This window comes from Ranitomeya variabilis, chromosome 6, assembly GCF_051348905.1.
Source record: "Ranitomeya variabilis isolate aRanVar5 chromosome 6, aRanVar5.hap1, whole genome shotgun sequence".
Lineage (NCBI taxonomy): Eukaryota > Metazoa > Chordata > Amphibia > Anura > Dendrobatidae > Ranitomeya > Ranitomeya variabilis.
This window is the reverse complement of record NC_135237.1, coordinates 532,323,445-532,337,909: the sequence shown is the minus strand read 5'-3', so window position 1 is coordinate 532,337,909 and position 14,465 is coordinate 532,323,445.

The window sequence follows — 14,465 nt, the reverse complement described above, 5'->3', positions numbered from 1 at the left end:
GTCTTTTTTTTTTTGGGCATGGTGAGCTGTCAGTTTTATTAAGATCAATTTTGTTAGCATACCGTGTTTTGATTGGATTTTTTAAGAGAAGCGTGATGTCCGAAGAACCTTTATTTTGGCATTTTAATTTATTTCTCTTTATGGCATTTACCCTATGGGTTAAATACTTTGATAATTTTACAGGTCAAATAATTATGGATACATCGATACCAAATATGTTTATATTTAAATTATTTTTATTTCTTTAATTTTAGCAAGGGACAAGTAAGGTGACACGATTTTTTAAAAACTTTTTAAAAATGTTTTATTATCCATAAGGGTATTGAATCTGTGATCACTTGTGTGACGACACAGCATGTAATCTTAATTATCAATTACCTCTATTTTCAGTAAGTCAGGAGGTATAGACTATTATCTTTAAATCGACATTTGAATTTATTTGTTTACTCTTTAGTTGGTCAAGAACCATAGTCTGTTGTCATATGAGTGTTAAACATTGATTTTTGATATTTTTGCCTGGCTGATGTATGCCTTTTATATCATCTCACACAGCTTATTCTCTGCTATCTTTGGAAGACAGTAGCAGGGTCATTGAACAATCGATGTTTGATAATATGTTGATTGACTATTGCATGGGACCCTGTGGCTTGCTGACTTGCAAAACAGAGGAGGAAAAACTATGCAAATTGATTAAATACTCAAACAATAAGAGCTAATTTCATCACATCTTCCTCTTTACCTCTGGATGATAGATTGAAGGATAACAGTAGTGAAGTATATAAGGGAGATGTATGCCACTGTCTTGAGAGAACCAGAGACTCCTTACAAAACCACAGCCAGGAACACTCTACAGGACAGCAGCCAGAACATCATGGCTCCATCACGAGGGACACAGATTTGACATTCTACAGGATGTCTGCTGAGGGGACCACAGTCCTGGCTGAAAGAATACAGATCTACTTCGTTGACCATCACTGAACCCATGGATACATTTGTGGAAGTCAGGATTTGGACCCACCAGTCACCTGAGCTCCATGGATACATTTTGGAAGGCAAGGATTGGGACCCACTGATCAACTGGCTCCATTGAGATGTTCAAAAAAGCCAGGTTGTGACATTCCAGTCACCTGGCCTCATACCTCAATGGGCTGCCAGCTTCCTTAGCTTGTCAAACCTCCTCTCTGTTGGTGTCACAGGTGGGGTAGTCGGCCCAGGCAGCTCCTAAGCCACAGCTGCTCTAATCCCAGCGAGTCAGCGGAAGAGTGAGACTCTGTAATTTTTCACCATCTTGGGTATTTTGCTGGGACTGTTCTTTGAGTTATTGTCTATTTTGTGGTTCAATAAAGTATTGACATGCTGTTTTACCTGTTTTTCCTGTGTTGTCTGAGTAGTATTTTGTCCATGGTAAATGGAGAGCAAGCATTCAGTGGGAGGAGTCCTGGTCCATGCGGATTCGGGCCAACAAACTGGACCCCTGTGTCTCCACAGCTTGTTCTATATATTGCCGTACAAATCATGGAGGATAGATCTTAAACTGCACTGCAGAAGACACCATATGTTGAAAAGGAAAACCAGGAGGAGATGTGCAAAGAATTGAGTTTTTTATTAGTCAAAGCGTTTTAAAATTCACAGACGTCTTCATCAGGACTAACCACATTGCTAAGAAGGGTACATACATGGTGCATTTTCGCTATTGTTTCTCACTTTTCTCCTTTTAATATCGTATCACAGTCTCAACAAACGCAGTCTAACCACTGAGCCACCGTGCGGCCCCACAAGTAGAGGGAGCTCAGCTCCTGAGCCCAATTCATGCTTGCAATCCCCAGCGGTGACATATAGTTTTGTTGTTTTATACAAAGGGGTTGAAGGAGTATACTCTATTGTCAGATTCGCTTTAACAGGGGGTGAGAATTATCTGTTGACACGCCTCTTTACAATGCAGATTGCCCTACAGACTTACCTTATGAGAGACCCCCAACATAAAAGATATTTTATATGAGCATGTAAATAACCAAATTTCCCCCCCTTATTCCTGCTCATAAAAATCAGCTGTAGAGGACTATAGTTTAACTGTGTTGATAATAGGAAATATGACAATGTATGTATACTTTTATTTTAGATCACTTTATTAAGTGCTTGACCCCTTTAATATAAACTAATATATTTCAGTAAAATGTGCTGATTATTATTCTGTTTCTGCAGCTCAATCTAATTCAGATGTTATTGATGAGATCCACAACTAAAGGAAAATTATTTGAACTCCGGTCTGGCACAATGGAGTTATTGTTTCAATTCTTCATTGTTAGTAATTTGGCCGTATGTCCTGATTTATGGCTGAGCTTAAGAATTAACTGGTAGAAATTAACTTTCATAAGCTGTCACATACTTCTCAGCATGTAAAGTGTAGTGTGCCTGCAAGGGTTAATTTATCTCCTTTCACTCAATCCAGCTCTCAACCTCTGTTTTAGGCTATAAAGACAGCATAAATCATACTCTAACACGTTCAGCACACACCAATTTCTTAAGGCTGCTGCCACCACTCTTCAAACACAAGGGGTGATGAGTCTCCAAAATATATTACTATCTGACAATCAAAAAGTCACACACTCCCTCAAAGGCTACGAATCCTTTAGAGCATACAAGGATCAAACTTATTAAAGATTGCAAGCTTTAATATATAAATATACAGTGCTTACAGTAAAAGATATAAAAAGGTAAAAATAAAATGACACACAAATATGCAAAGCAGTTATAGAATAAAAAGCGAGAAATAGCAGAAATATCTAAACGTTTCAATTTACAGTTTACAAAATTTTCAATTTACAGTTATCTTCTGTTTCCTTTAGGTAAGGGGAAATGAGTTATGGATCATATCAGCATCCTAGGCTGCACCCATATGTGAACAACTTTTATCACCCAGTTTTTTATAGTCCTGACCATAGGCTCATATTTCCAGGACCACCTGAGAGTTATTTAAAAATTACTGTTTGGCGGTGAATGGATGATGGGCTAAGTTGTGTCTTTTCAAATATCCTGTGTCTTCTCTCTCCCCTTCCTCTCTATACAGTCAATAGGAAATATTCTAGCCAGTTACAAACCAGCTACTAGTTCCTTTGAAGCTCAGGATCCAGGAACTAAGTTTGACGCCTCTTAGTGTTCTCCCAGGAAAGTCCCCTGTCATTTTGATTTCCTGAAATAAGAGTAGGCAAATGTCATGTCCCTTGTGTAGGGACAATCATTTGGATTCAGCCTTAACTAGATATTTTATTAATTTTATAGTTTCCCTTACAATTATATGCTTCCTTTACATAAGAATTTCATCTATTGTGAGAAATGTCTGTGTACAGTGGCATGTAACATCTTTGGGCACTCCTGGCCAAAATTTCGGTTACTGTGAACAGTTAAGCAAGTTTAAGATGAGATGATCTCTGAAAGGCCTACACTTAAAGATGACACATTTCCTTTGTATTTTAGGCAAAAAAATAAATTATCATTTTTTACATTTTAAAAATTACAAAAATTAAAATGGACCGATAACCAAATTTAGGCACCCTTGGAGATTTGTGTGCTTAGATAACTTTGACCAAGGTTTCAGAGCTTAATTAGCTTGCTAGGGTTATGGCTTGTTCACTATCCTTGTTAGGAAAGTCCATGTGATGCAGATTTCCTAGCTTTCTAAAAACCCAGACACCTCTAAACTTGTGACAAAAACAGTAGCCATGGGTTCTTCTAAGCAGCTGCCTAGCACTCTGAAAATTAAAATGCTAGAGGCCCACAAAGTGGGAGAAGAACATAAAAAGATAGCAAAGAGTTTTCAAGTTGTTTTTTCCTCAGTTTGAAATTTAATTAAGAAATGGCAGTTAACAGGAACAGTGGATTTTAAGATAAGTCCAGGAAGACCATGCAAAATTTCAGTGAGAGCTGCTTGTAGGATTGCTAGAGAGGCAAATCAGAACCTCTGCTTGAATGCACAACACCTTTGGAAACATTTAGCAGACTCTAGAGTTGTGATACAATGTTCTACTGTTCAGAGACACCTTCACAAATATGGCCTCAATGGAAGAGTCATCAGAAGAAATCGTCTCCTGTGTCCTCACTATAAAGTTCAGTGTCAAAAGTATGAAAAAGAACATCTAAACAAGCATGATGCATTTTGGAAACACGTTTTCACAATCTACTGTCGGATTACTCTGGCACAGGGTTCCTTCCCTTTTCCTTATGTTAGGGGCACCCTAGCTCTCCCTGCTCCCTGGATTACTTCTAATGTTGAAGATGCCAAGGTCACGTACTTTGACCTTCTGAATCAGCCCTATATCTGTCCCCTCCCCCACCCAGGAAAGTGGGGAATGTTAGCGTCTGTATATACACAAAAAAGACTAAAAAGGAAGGAAGTACAGGGATAAATGAAAATAGCAAACATACAAATATGCACTCACAGACAACAGAGAGGAACACTTGGAATAAAAGAAAGGAAAATCAAATAGGAAAAAATGAGGATTTTGCATACAGCTGAAACACCAAGAGACAGTCACAGATCAATACACCAAATGCTTTTACCAACAACCAAACCAAGCAAGAATCAATGATCTTAGCAATCTGAATTTCTACACCAGAAAGGTTAAGGCTAACACTGGCACCCCTGATAGCCAAAGACAAGTACATATGAGAGGAGAGTGGCCAACACTAAACAGCTGAAACCAACAAGGCTTGAAAGCTTCCAGGAGCTTTCAAATGAACAGTTTAACCCCTGCACTGCTAGCAGAAACCTGCTTCTTTTAATGTGATGCTGAGGTGCTCCTAATCAGTGAAGGAATGTGGGAAATCAGACACTGAAGTCTTCTAGGATCTCTGTTCTAAGAGGGATCTTCGTAACCTCAGGGCCAGGTCTATCATGTTGTGTTACAGGTAAGGAATAGATCAACCTGATTGCATGGACCTCAGATGCTGGTACCTACATTCACCTACCTACAGGATTGACGACAGCCAAAATCTTATAAGGACCAATGAATTTGGGACCCAGTTTCCAAGAAGGTACCTCGAGGACAGCCACACACTGTTCCAGACCCACTAAATGTCTCGTCGATTAGCTACACTCTTATATCAAGGCCCCATCTTCTTCAAATTATTAAGAACTCCTTGCCATACAGAAGTATTTTATATGAAAACTAGTGTTGAGCATTCCGATATCGCAAGTATCGGGTATCGGCCGATACTTGCGGTATCGGAATTCCGATACCGAGATCCGATACTTTTGTGGTATCGGGAATCGATATCGGATCCATATTACTGTGTAAAATAAAGAATTAAAATAAAAAATATTGATATACTCACCTCTCCGGAGGCCCCTGGACATCACCGCTGGTAACCGGCAGCCTTCTTTGCTTAAAATGAGCGCGTTTAGGGCCTTCCATGACGTCACGGCTTCTGATTGGTCGCGTGCCGCTCATGTGACCGCCACGCGACCAATCACAAGCCGTGACGTCATTCTCAGGCCCTAAACTCCTCATTCTAGTAATTTAGGACCTGAGAATGAAGTCGCAGCTTGTGATTGGTCGCGTGGCGGTCACATGAGCAGCACGCGACCAATCAGAAGCCGTGACGTCATGGAAGGCCCTAAACGCGCTCATTTTAAGCAAAGAAGGCTGCTGGTTACCAGCGGTGATGTCCAGGGGCCTCCGGAGAGGTGAGTATATCAATATTTTTTATTTTAATTCTTTATTTTACACAGTAATATGGATCCCAGGGCCTGAAGGAGAGTTTCCTCTCCTTCAGACCCTGGGAACCATCAGGATACCTTCCGATACTTGGTGTCCCATTGACTTGTATTGGTATCGGGTATCGGTGTCGGCGATATCCGATACTTTTCGGTAGTGATGAGCGAACGTGTTCACTCGAACCTGGTGTTCGATCGGACATTAGGGCGTTCGAAGGTGTTCGGTATTCGGCCGAACATCTCGCGGTACTCGAGTGAAATCTCGTTTTTGTTTTTCTCATTTTTGGCGGTTTTTCAAGGAGCCAATCATGTTAGGTGAGCCTTCTAAGCTACTAGCATGACGTAGGGACATGTACAAGACGAGAGCAGTGAGTGGCTGGCCAGATCAGGTGACCTGACCAGCCAATAGACTGCTTTCATTATGTTCGGCGCTTTCAGCCATTTGCAGTGTGAAAGAGCATAGGGACAGACGTGCTGGGGGGACTGGGAATTGATAGGGACTAGAGCAGGGACAAAGACCAGAATTAATCAGGCAGGCAGGGTGCAGAAATCAACAGCCCTTGTCAGGGCTAATCTACGTTTACTACTACTAGTCCTCTCTTGTATTTGCTGGCTAGCTGTGTGGCAGCTGGGACCAGGAGTGCAGCGGCCGCCATCTTAGCTGCGCACTCACTGTCTCAGTGCCAAGTCTCAATCTCAGTCTCCAAGTCAATCTTTATAGGCATTAGGCATTAGGCAGGGATCGTGTGTGCATTAGGCTGGGCTTTATAGTGCGGCGTCCGCCATTTTGGGCGAACGCCGCACTATTAGAATATCGGCTGCTGGATGTTCCTCAGACTCCATTTAGCCTCCAGCACACGCTGTCTGTAACCTCATTTGTGCTGCTGTCTGGGACTTGTAGTGCCTCAGACTCCAGCACACGCTGTAACCTCATTTGTGCTGCTGTCTGGGACTTGTAGTGCCTCAGACTCCGTAGAGTGGTACAGCACACGCTGTCACCTCATTTAATAATAATAATATTAATTAATAACAATAATTAATAAATTAAAAAAGGAAATATTTGCGGCCTAAAAATAAAACCGCATAAGATATAAAAATGCATTTTTGAGTGATACAGATATACCACACCTGGCCCAAAAATATTTGTTTAGCGTACACATAAGCGCAGTGTACAGAATACGCAATTCTGCCACATATATAGTATATATATATAGTATAGAATACCCTACATTCTAATCCAAGGTTTTGTGTGTCCAAAAAACCGCATTAGATAAAAATTGCATTTTTATAGCACGCCATATCTAATAGTTAAAGAAATAAAGGGTATTTGATGTGAAGAAATACCACAAATATAAACACAGTTTTATATCTGTTACTGGTACCCAAGTTTTGTGGTTCAAAAATACGCTCTGTATTTAGTGACTAGGCCTGTTGCCAGATTTGTGCACGCCATATCTAATAGTTAAAGAAATAAAGGGTATTTGATGTGAAGAAATACCACAAATATAAACACAGTTTTATATCTGTTACTGGTACCCAAGTTTTGTGGTTCAAAAATACGCTCTGTATTTAGTGACTAGGCCTGTTGCCAGATTTGTGCACGCCATATCTAATAGTTAAAGAAATAAAGGGTATTTGATGTGAAGAAATACCACAAATATAAACACAGTTTTATATCTGTTACTGGTACCCAAGTTTTGTGGTCCAAAAATAAGCTCTGTATTTAGTGACTAGGCCTGTGGCCAGTTTTGTGCACGCCATATCTAATAGTTACATAAAGAAGGGGTATTTGATCTGAAGAAATACCACAAATATAAAACACAGTTTTATATCTGTTACTGATACACATCAGTTTGCTGTAAACCAAGGTTTGGTTGCATAAAATACGCTCTTTACCGAATAGTCCTTTTTGCAACACGCAATATATCCTCTGTTTGGACAAATAGAGTGTATTTCACCTTCATAACTAGCTTTTCTAGCATAACCTTTACAATGGTGAACCCCAGGGGTAAGGGACGAGGACGAGGACGTGGTCCTGGGCGTCAAAGTGAGGTTGCAGGCAGAGGCCGTAGTCCTGGGCAGGGTGACACAGTACCTGCTTCTGATGGAGCACTGGAACGCCGCAGAGTACCCTTTTCTAGCTTCCTGTCCCAATTTACAGTGTCACGTGGCACACCCCTATTGGATCCCCAGCAGTGCGAACAGGTGATCAACTGGATAGCGGATAATGCATCCAGTAGTTTATCCACCGCCCAGTCTTCCACGCAGTCCACCAACGCTAGCCAAGGGAGTGGACCTCAGGATCTTTCAGCTCAACCTCCTCCCGCCCAGCCTGGCCCCTCCTTGGAAATTAGTGATTCAAATCCTGCATACTCCCAGGAACTGTTTTCCCAACCCTTCCTAGATTCACAAAGCACTGCTGAGCAGCAACCTGACCAGTGGGTCTGTCCCGATGCCCAAAATAGAGAGCTTTCCCAGTCTGTGGGTGATGAAAGTGGGGATTTACAAATAGTCTGTGGAGAGGTGTCTGAGGATGAGACACGGGTGTCAGACAGTGAGGTGCTTGTCAGTGCAGTAATTCCCAGGGGGGAGCAGGCTGATGAATGGGAGGAGGAGGAGCCGGTGGATGATGAGGTGACTGACCCCAGCTGGGTTGTTAGGCCTAGTCAAGAGAGTGCTTCGGAGGGGGAGGCAAGTGTAACATCAGAAAACGTTGCAAGAGGTAGACGTGCGACCAGAGGGAGAGGCAGGGCCAGAGTAATTTCATCAGACAGAGGTTCAACAAGTGAACCAGTTTGGTCGAGGCCTCGGTGTTCTAAAGTCTGGAGCTTCTTTAAAGAAAGTGAGGAGGACCGACGGACTGTGTTGTGCAACCTGTGCCACACCAAGCTCAGTAGGGGAGCCACCACTAGCAACCTAAGCACTACCAGCATGCGCAGGCATATGAGTGCTAAACACCCAACTCATTGGAATCAAGGCCGTTCACCTCCTTCTGGTCGCACCGCTGCTCCTTCCCCTGTGTCACATGCTGGCTCTGCCAGTAACTCCCCAGCCCAGGAGCCCGGCACCAGCGACTCCCGCCATGCAACCACCCCTGCACCTTCACCATCCCCCCCACAATCCACCAATGTGTCCCAGCGCAGTGTTCAGCTGTCTTTGCATGAAACATTTGAGCGCAAGCGCAAATATGCCTCCACCCACCCACATGCACAGGCCTTAAATGTCCACGTCTCCAAACTCCTGAGTTTGGAGATGCTGCCCTACAGGCTGGTGGAGACGGAGGCATTCCGCAACCTGATGGCGGTGGCTGCCCCTCGCTACTCCGTCCCAAGCCGCCACTATTTTTCTCGATGTGCCGTCCCAGCACTACACCAGCACGTGTCTCAGAACATCAACCATGCCCTGACCAACGCGGTTACAGAAAAGGTCCACTTAACCACGGACACGTGGACCAGTGCTGGGGGGCAGGGACACTATATCTCCCTGACGGCACATTGGATTAATTTGGTTGAGGCTGGGACAGAGTCTGAACCGGGGTCAGCTCATGTGTTGCCCACACCCAGGATTGCGGGGCCTACCTCGGTGACTGTTTCCCAGGATTACTATACTTCTCCCCCCTCCTCCTCCTCCTCCTCCTCCTCCTCCACAAACACCACTTGTAAATTTCCATCCGTGGACACGCCACCTTCAGTCGGCAGCTGCAGTCGCAGCAGGACCGCAGTGGGCAAGCGCCAGCAGGCGGTGCTAAAACTGCTGAGCTTAGGTGACAAGAGGCACACTGCCCAGGAGCTGTTACAGGGCATGACGGCTCAGACGGATCTTTGGCTGGCGCCGCTGAACCTGAAAGCAGGCATGGTCGTGTGTGACAACGGGCGTAATCTGGTGGCGGCTCTGCAACTGGGCAGACTCACACACGTTCCATGCCTTGCCCACGTGTTCAATCTGGTGGTTCAGCGGTTCCTCAAGACCTACCCCAATCTGTCAGATTTGCTCACCAAGGTGAGACGCATCTGTGCCCATTTCCGCAAATCCACCACTGATGCTGCCACCCTGAGGGCAGTGCAACGGCGCTTACAACTGCCAGCTCACCGACTGTTGTGCGACGTGCCAACGAGATGGAATTCCACCCTACACATGTTAAACAGGGTTTACCAGCAGCGCAGAGCCATTGTAGACTGTCAGATGACCACTTCCACCAGAACCGGTAGTCAAGTTAGTCAGCTTCCTCAAATCTACAATGAGGAGTGGACGTGGATGTCTGATATATGTAAGGTGTTAAGCCACTTTGACGAGTCAACACTGATGGTCAGCGGGGATGACGCCATAATCAGCGTCACCATCCCGCTGCTTTGTCTGCTGAAAAAATCATTGCTCAGCATGAAGTCTGAGGCGCATCGATTGTCACAGGAGATGGGGGAAGAAGAGTTGACTGAGAGCCAGAACACCAGCCAGTCTGTTTCTCAGAGTGTAACTGAGGAGGGGGAGGAGGAAGATGAGGATGAAGAGGAGGAGACTGTGGGCGAGACTGAAGACGGTACCCATTCCCTCTTCTCAGTTCAGCGTGTTTGGGCTGAGGAGGAGGAGTTGGAGGAGGAGGAGGAGGAGGAAATGGAGAGTCGGCCTGTTGCGGAGGGGGAATTCTTACGTGTTGGGACTCTGGCGCACATGGCTGACTTCATGTTAGGCTGCCTTTCCCGTGACCCTCGCGTGAGAAAAATATTTTCCACCAGCGATTACTGGGTGTTCACCCTCTTGGACCCCCGGTACAAGCACAACTTTTCCACTCTAATTCCTATAGAGGAAAGGAGTATGAGACTGCATCAATACCAACTGGCCCTGGTGCACAAGCTGAAAATAGCCTTCCCATCTGACACCGCTAGCGGCAGAGGACGTGGTTCTGAGGGCCAACAAGCGAGGGAGAGGAGGGGAGCAGGCAGCTTGTCAAGCGCTGGCAGAGGATCAATCTCCAAGGCCTTTGCCAGTTTTATGTCACCCATGCAAGAGTATGCCACCAATCCACAGTCTAGACAGAGTAGAGGCGAGATTTACAGAAAGATGGTGAAGGACTACCTAGGTGACCATACCAACGTCCTGCATGATCACTCTGCTCCATACAACTACTGGGTTTCAAAGCTGGACACGTGGCCAGAACTGGCACTGTACGCCTTGGAGGTGCTGGCTTGCCCTGCCGCTAGCGTGTTGTCAGAGCGGGTCTTCAGTGCAGCTGGTGGCATCATCACCGATAAGCATACACGCCTGTCAACTGACAGCGCTGACAGGCTGACGCTTATCAAGATGAATAAAGCATGGATTTCTACAGATTTCCACTCGCCACCGTGTTAAAGCAGCTCAAACTGAAGTCTGTCATGTCACCGTGCCACTCTCCGTGCTGACGCTGCTGACGCCTCCACATGCTGGGTCTTCGCTACCTCCAAACTATGTAATTGTGCCACTCTGTGGCCTCAATGTGTAAGGAATGATGCTGCTGCCGCCTCCTCAAGGGTCCGTCACCGTGCCACTCTCCGTGCTGACGCCTCCACATGCTGGGTCTTCGCTACCTCCAAACTATGTAAATGTGCCACTCTGTGGCCTCAATGTGAAAGGAATGATGCTGCTGCCGCCTCCTCAAGGGTCCGTCACCGTGCCACTCTCCGTGCTGACGCCTCCACATGCTGGGTCTTCGCTACCTCCAAACTATGTAATTGTGCCACTCTGTGGCCTCAATGTGTAAGGATTAAGGAATGATGCTGCTGCCGCCTCCTCAAGGGTCCGTCACCGTGCCACTCTCCGTGCTGACGCCTCCACATGCTGGGTCTTCACTACCTCCAAACTATGTAATTGTGCCACTCTGTGGCCTCAATGTGTAAGGAATGATGCTGCTGCCGCCTCCTCAAGGGTCCGTCACTGTGCCGCTCTCCGGCCTGATGCTGCCTCCGCATGCCGTGCCCATAGCTGCCATGCTGTGTCAGGCTCAATTTCGGTGTGTTTCACCTGCTACCTCATCAAAGTGGGTCACTCTGTCACCACAAAGCTGTTGGCCATAATTTGGCGTAATGGTGGCGTCGATTAGCTACACTCTTATATCAAGGCCCCATCTTCTTCAAATTATTAAGAACTCCTTGCCATACAGAAGTATTTTATATGAAAACTAGTGTTGAGCATTCCGATATCGCAAGTATCGGGTATCGGCCGATACTTGCGGTATCGGAATTCCGATACCGAGATCCGATACTTTTGTGGTATCGGGAATCGATATCGGATCCATATTACTGTGTAAAATAAAGAATTAAAATAAAAAATATTGATATACTCACCTCTCCGGAGGCCCCTGGACATCACCGCTGGTAACCGGCAGCCTTCTTTGCTTAAAATGAGCGCGTTTAGGGCCTTCCATGACGTCACGGCTTCTGATTGGTCGCGTGCCGCTCATGTGACCGCCACGCGACCAATCACAAGCCGTGACGTCATTCTCAGGCCCTAAACTCCTCATTCTAGTAATTTAGGACCTGAGAATGAAGTCGCAGCTTGTGATTGGTCGCGTGGCGGTCACATGAGCAGCACGCGACCAATCAGAAGCCGTGACGTCATGGAAGGCCCTAAACGCGCTCATTTTAAGCAAAGAAGGCTGCTGGTTACCAGCGGTGATGTCCAGGGGCCTCCGGAGAGGTGAGTATATCAATATTTTTTATTTTAATTCTTTATTTTACACAGTAATATGGATCCCAGGGCCTGAAGGAGAGTTTCCTCTCCTTCAGACCCTGGGAACCATCAGGATACCTTCCGATACTTGGTGTCCCATTGACTTGTATTGGTATCGGGTATCGGTGTCGGCGATATCCGATACTTTTCGGTAGTGATGAGCGAACGTGTTCACTCGAACCTGGTGTTCGATCGGACATTAGGGCGTTCGAAGGTGTTCGGTATTCGGCCGAACATCTCGCGGTACTCGAGTGAAATCTCGTTTTTGTTTTTCTCATTTTTGGCGGTTTTTCAAGGAGCCAATCATGTTAGGTGAGCCTTCTAAGCTACTAGCATGACGTAGGGACATGTACAAGACGAGAGCAGTGAGTGGCTGGCCAGATCAGGTGACCTGACCAGCCAATAGACTGCTTTCATTATGTTCGGCGCTTTCAGCCATTTGCAGTGTGAAAGAGCATAGGGACAGACGTGCTGGGGGGACTGGGAATTGATAGGGACTAGAGCAGGGACAAAGACCAGAATTAATCAGGCAGGCAGGGTGCAGAAATCAACAGCCCTTGTCAGGGCTAATCTACGTTTACTACTACTAGTCCTCTCTTGTATTTGCTGGCTAGCTGTGTGGCAGCTGGGACCAGGAGTGCAGCGGCCGCCATCTTAGCTGCGCACTCACTGTCTCAGTGCCAAGTCTCAATCTCAGTCTCCAAGTCAATCTTTATAGGCATTAGGCATTAGGCAGGGATCGTGTGTGCATTAGGCTGGGCTTTATAGTGCGGCGTCCGCCATTTTGGGCGAACGCCGCACTATTAGAATATCGGCTGCTGGATGTTCCTCAGACTCCATTTAGCCTCCAGCACACGCTGTCTGTAACCTCATTTGTGCTGCTGTCTGGGACTTGTAGTGCCTCAGACTCCAGCACACGCTGTAACCTCATTTGTGCTGCTGTCTGGGACTTGTAGTGCCTCAGACTCCGTAGAGTGGTACAGCACACGCTGTCACCTCATTTAATAATAATAATATTAATTAATAACAATAATTAATAAATTAAAAAAGGAAATATTTGCGGCCTAAAAATAAAACCGCATAAGATATAAAAATGCATTTTTGAGTGATACAGATATACCACACCTGGCCCAAAAATATTTGTTTAGCGTACACATAAGCGCAGTGTACAGAATACGCAATTCTGCCACATATATAGTATATATATATAGTATAGAATACCCTACATTCTAATCCAAGGTTTTGTGTGTCCAAAAAACCGCATTAGATAAAAATTGCATTTTTATAGCACGCCATATCTAATAGTTAAAGAAATAAAGGGTATTTGATGTGAAGAAATACCACAAATATAAACACAGTTTTATATCTGTTACTGGTACCCAAGTTTTGTGGTTCAAAAATACGCTCTGTATTTAGTGACTAGGCCTGTTGCCAGATTTGTGCACGCCATATCTAATAGTTAAAGAAATAAAGGGTATTTGATGTGAAGAAATACCACAAATATAAACACAGTTTTATATCTGTTACTGGTACCCAAGTTTTGTGGTTCAAAAATACGCTCTGTATTTAGTGACTAGGCCTGTTGCCAGATTTGTGCACGCCATATCTAATAGTTAAAGAAATAAAGGGTATTTGATGTGAAGAAATACCACAAATATAAACACAGTTTTATATCTGTTACTGGTACCCAAGTTTTGTGGTCCAAAAATAAGCTCTGTATTTAGTGACTAGGCCTGTGGCCAGTTTTGTGCACGCCATATCTAATAGTTACATAAAGAAGGGGTATTTGATCTGAAGAAATACCACAAATATAAAACACAGTTTTATATCTGTTACTGATACACATCAGTTTGCTGTAAACCAAGGTTTGGTTGCATAAAATACGCTCTTTACCGAATAGTCCTTTTTGCAACACGCAATATATCCTCTGTTTGGACAAATAGAGTGTATTTCACCTTCATAACTAGCTTTTCTAGCATAACCTTTACAATGGTGAACCCCAGGGGTAAGGGACGAGGACGAGGACGTGGTCCTGGGCGTCAAAGTGAGGTTG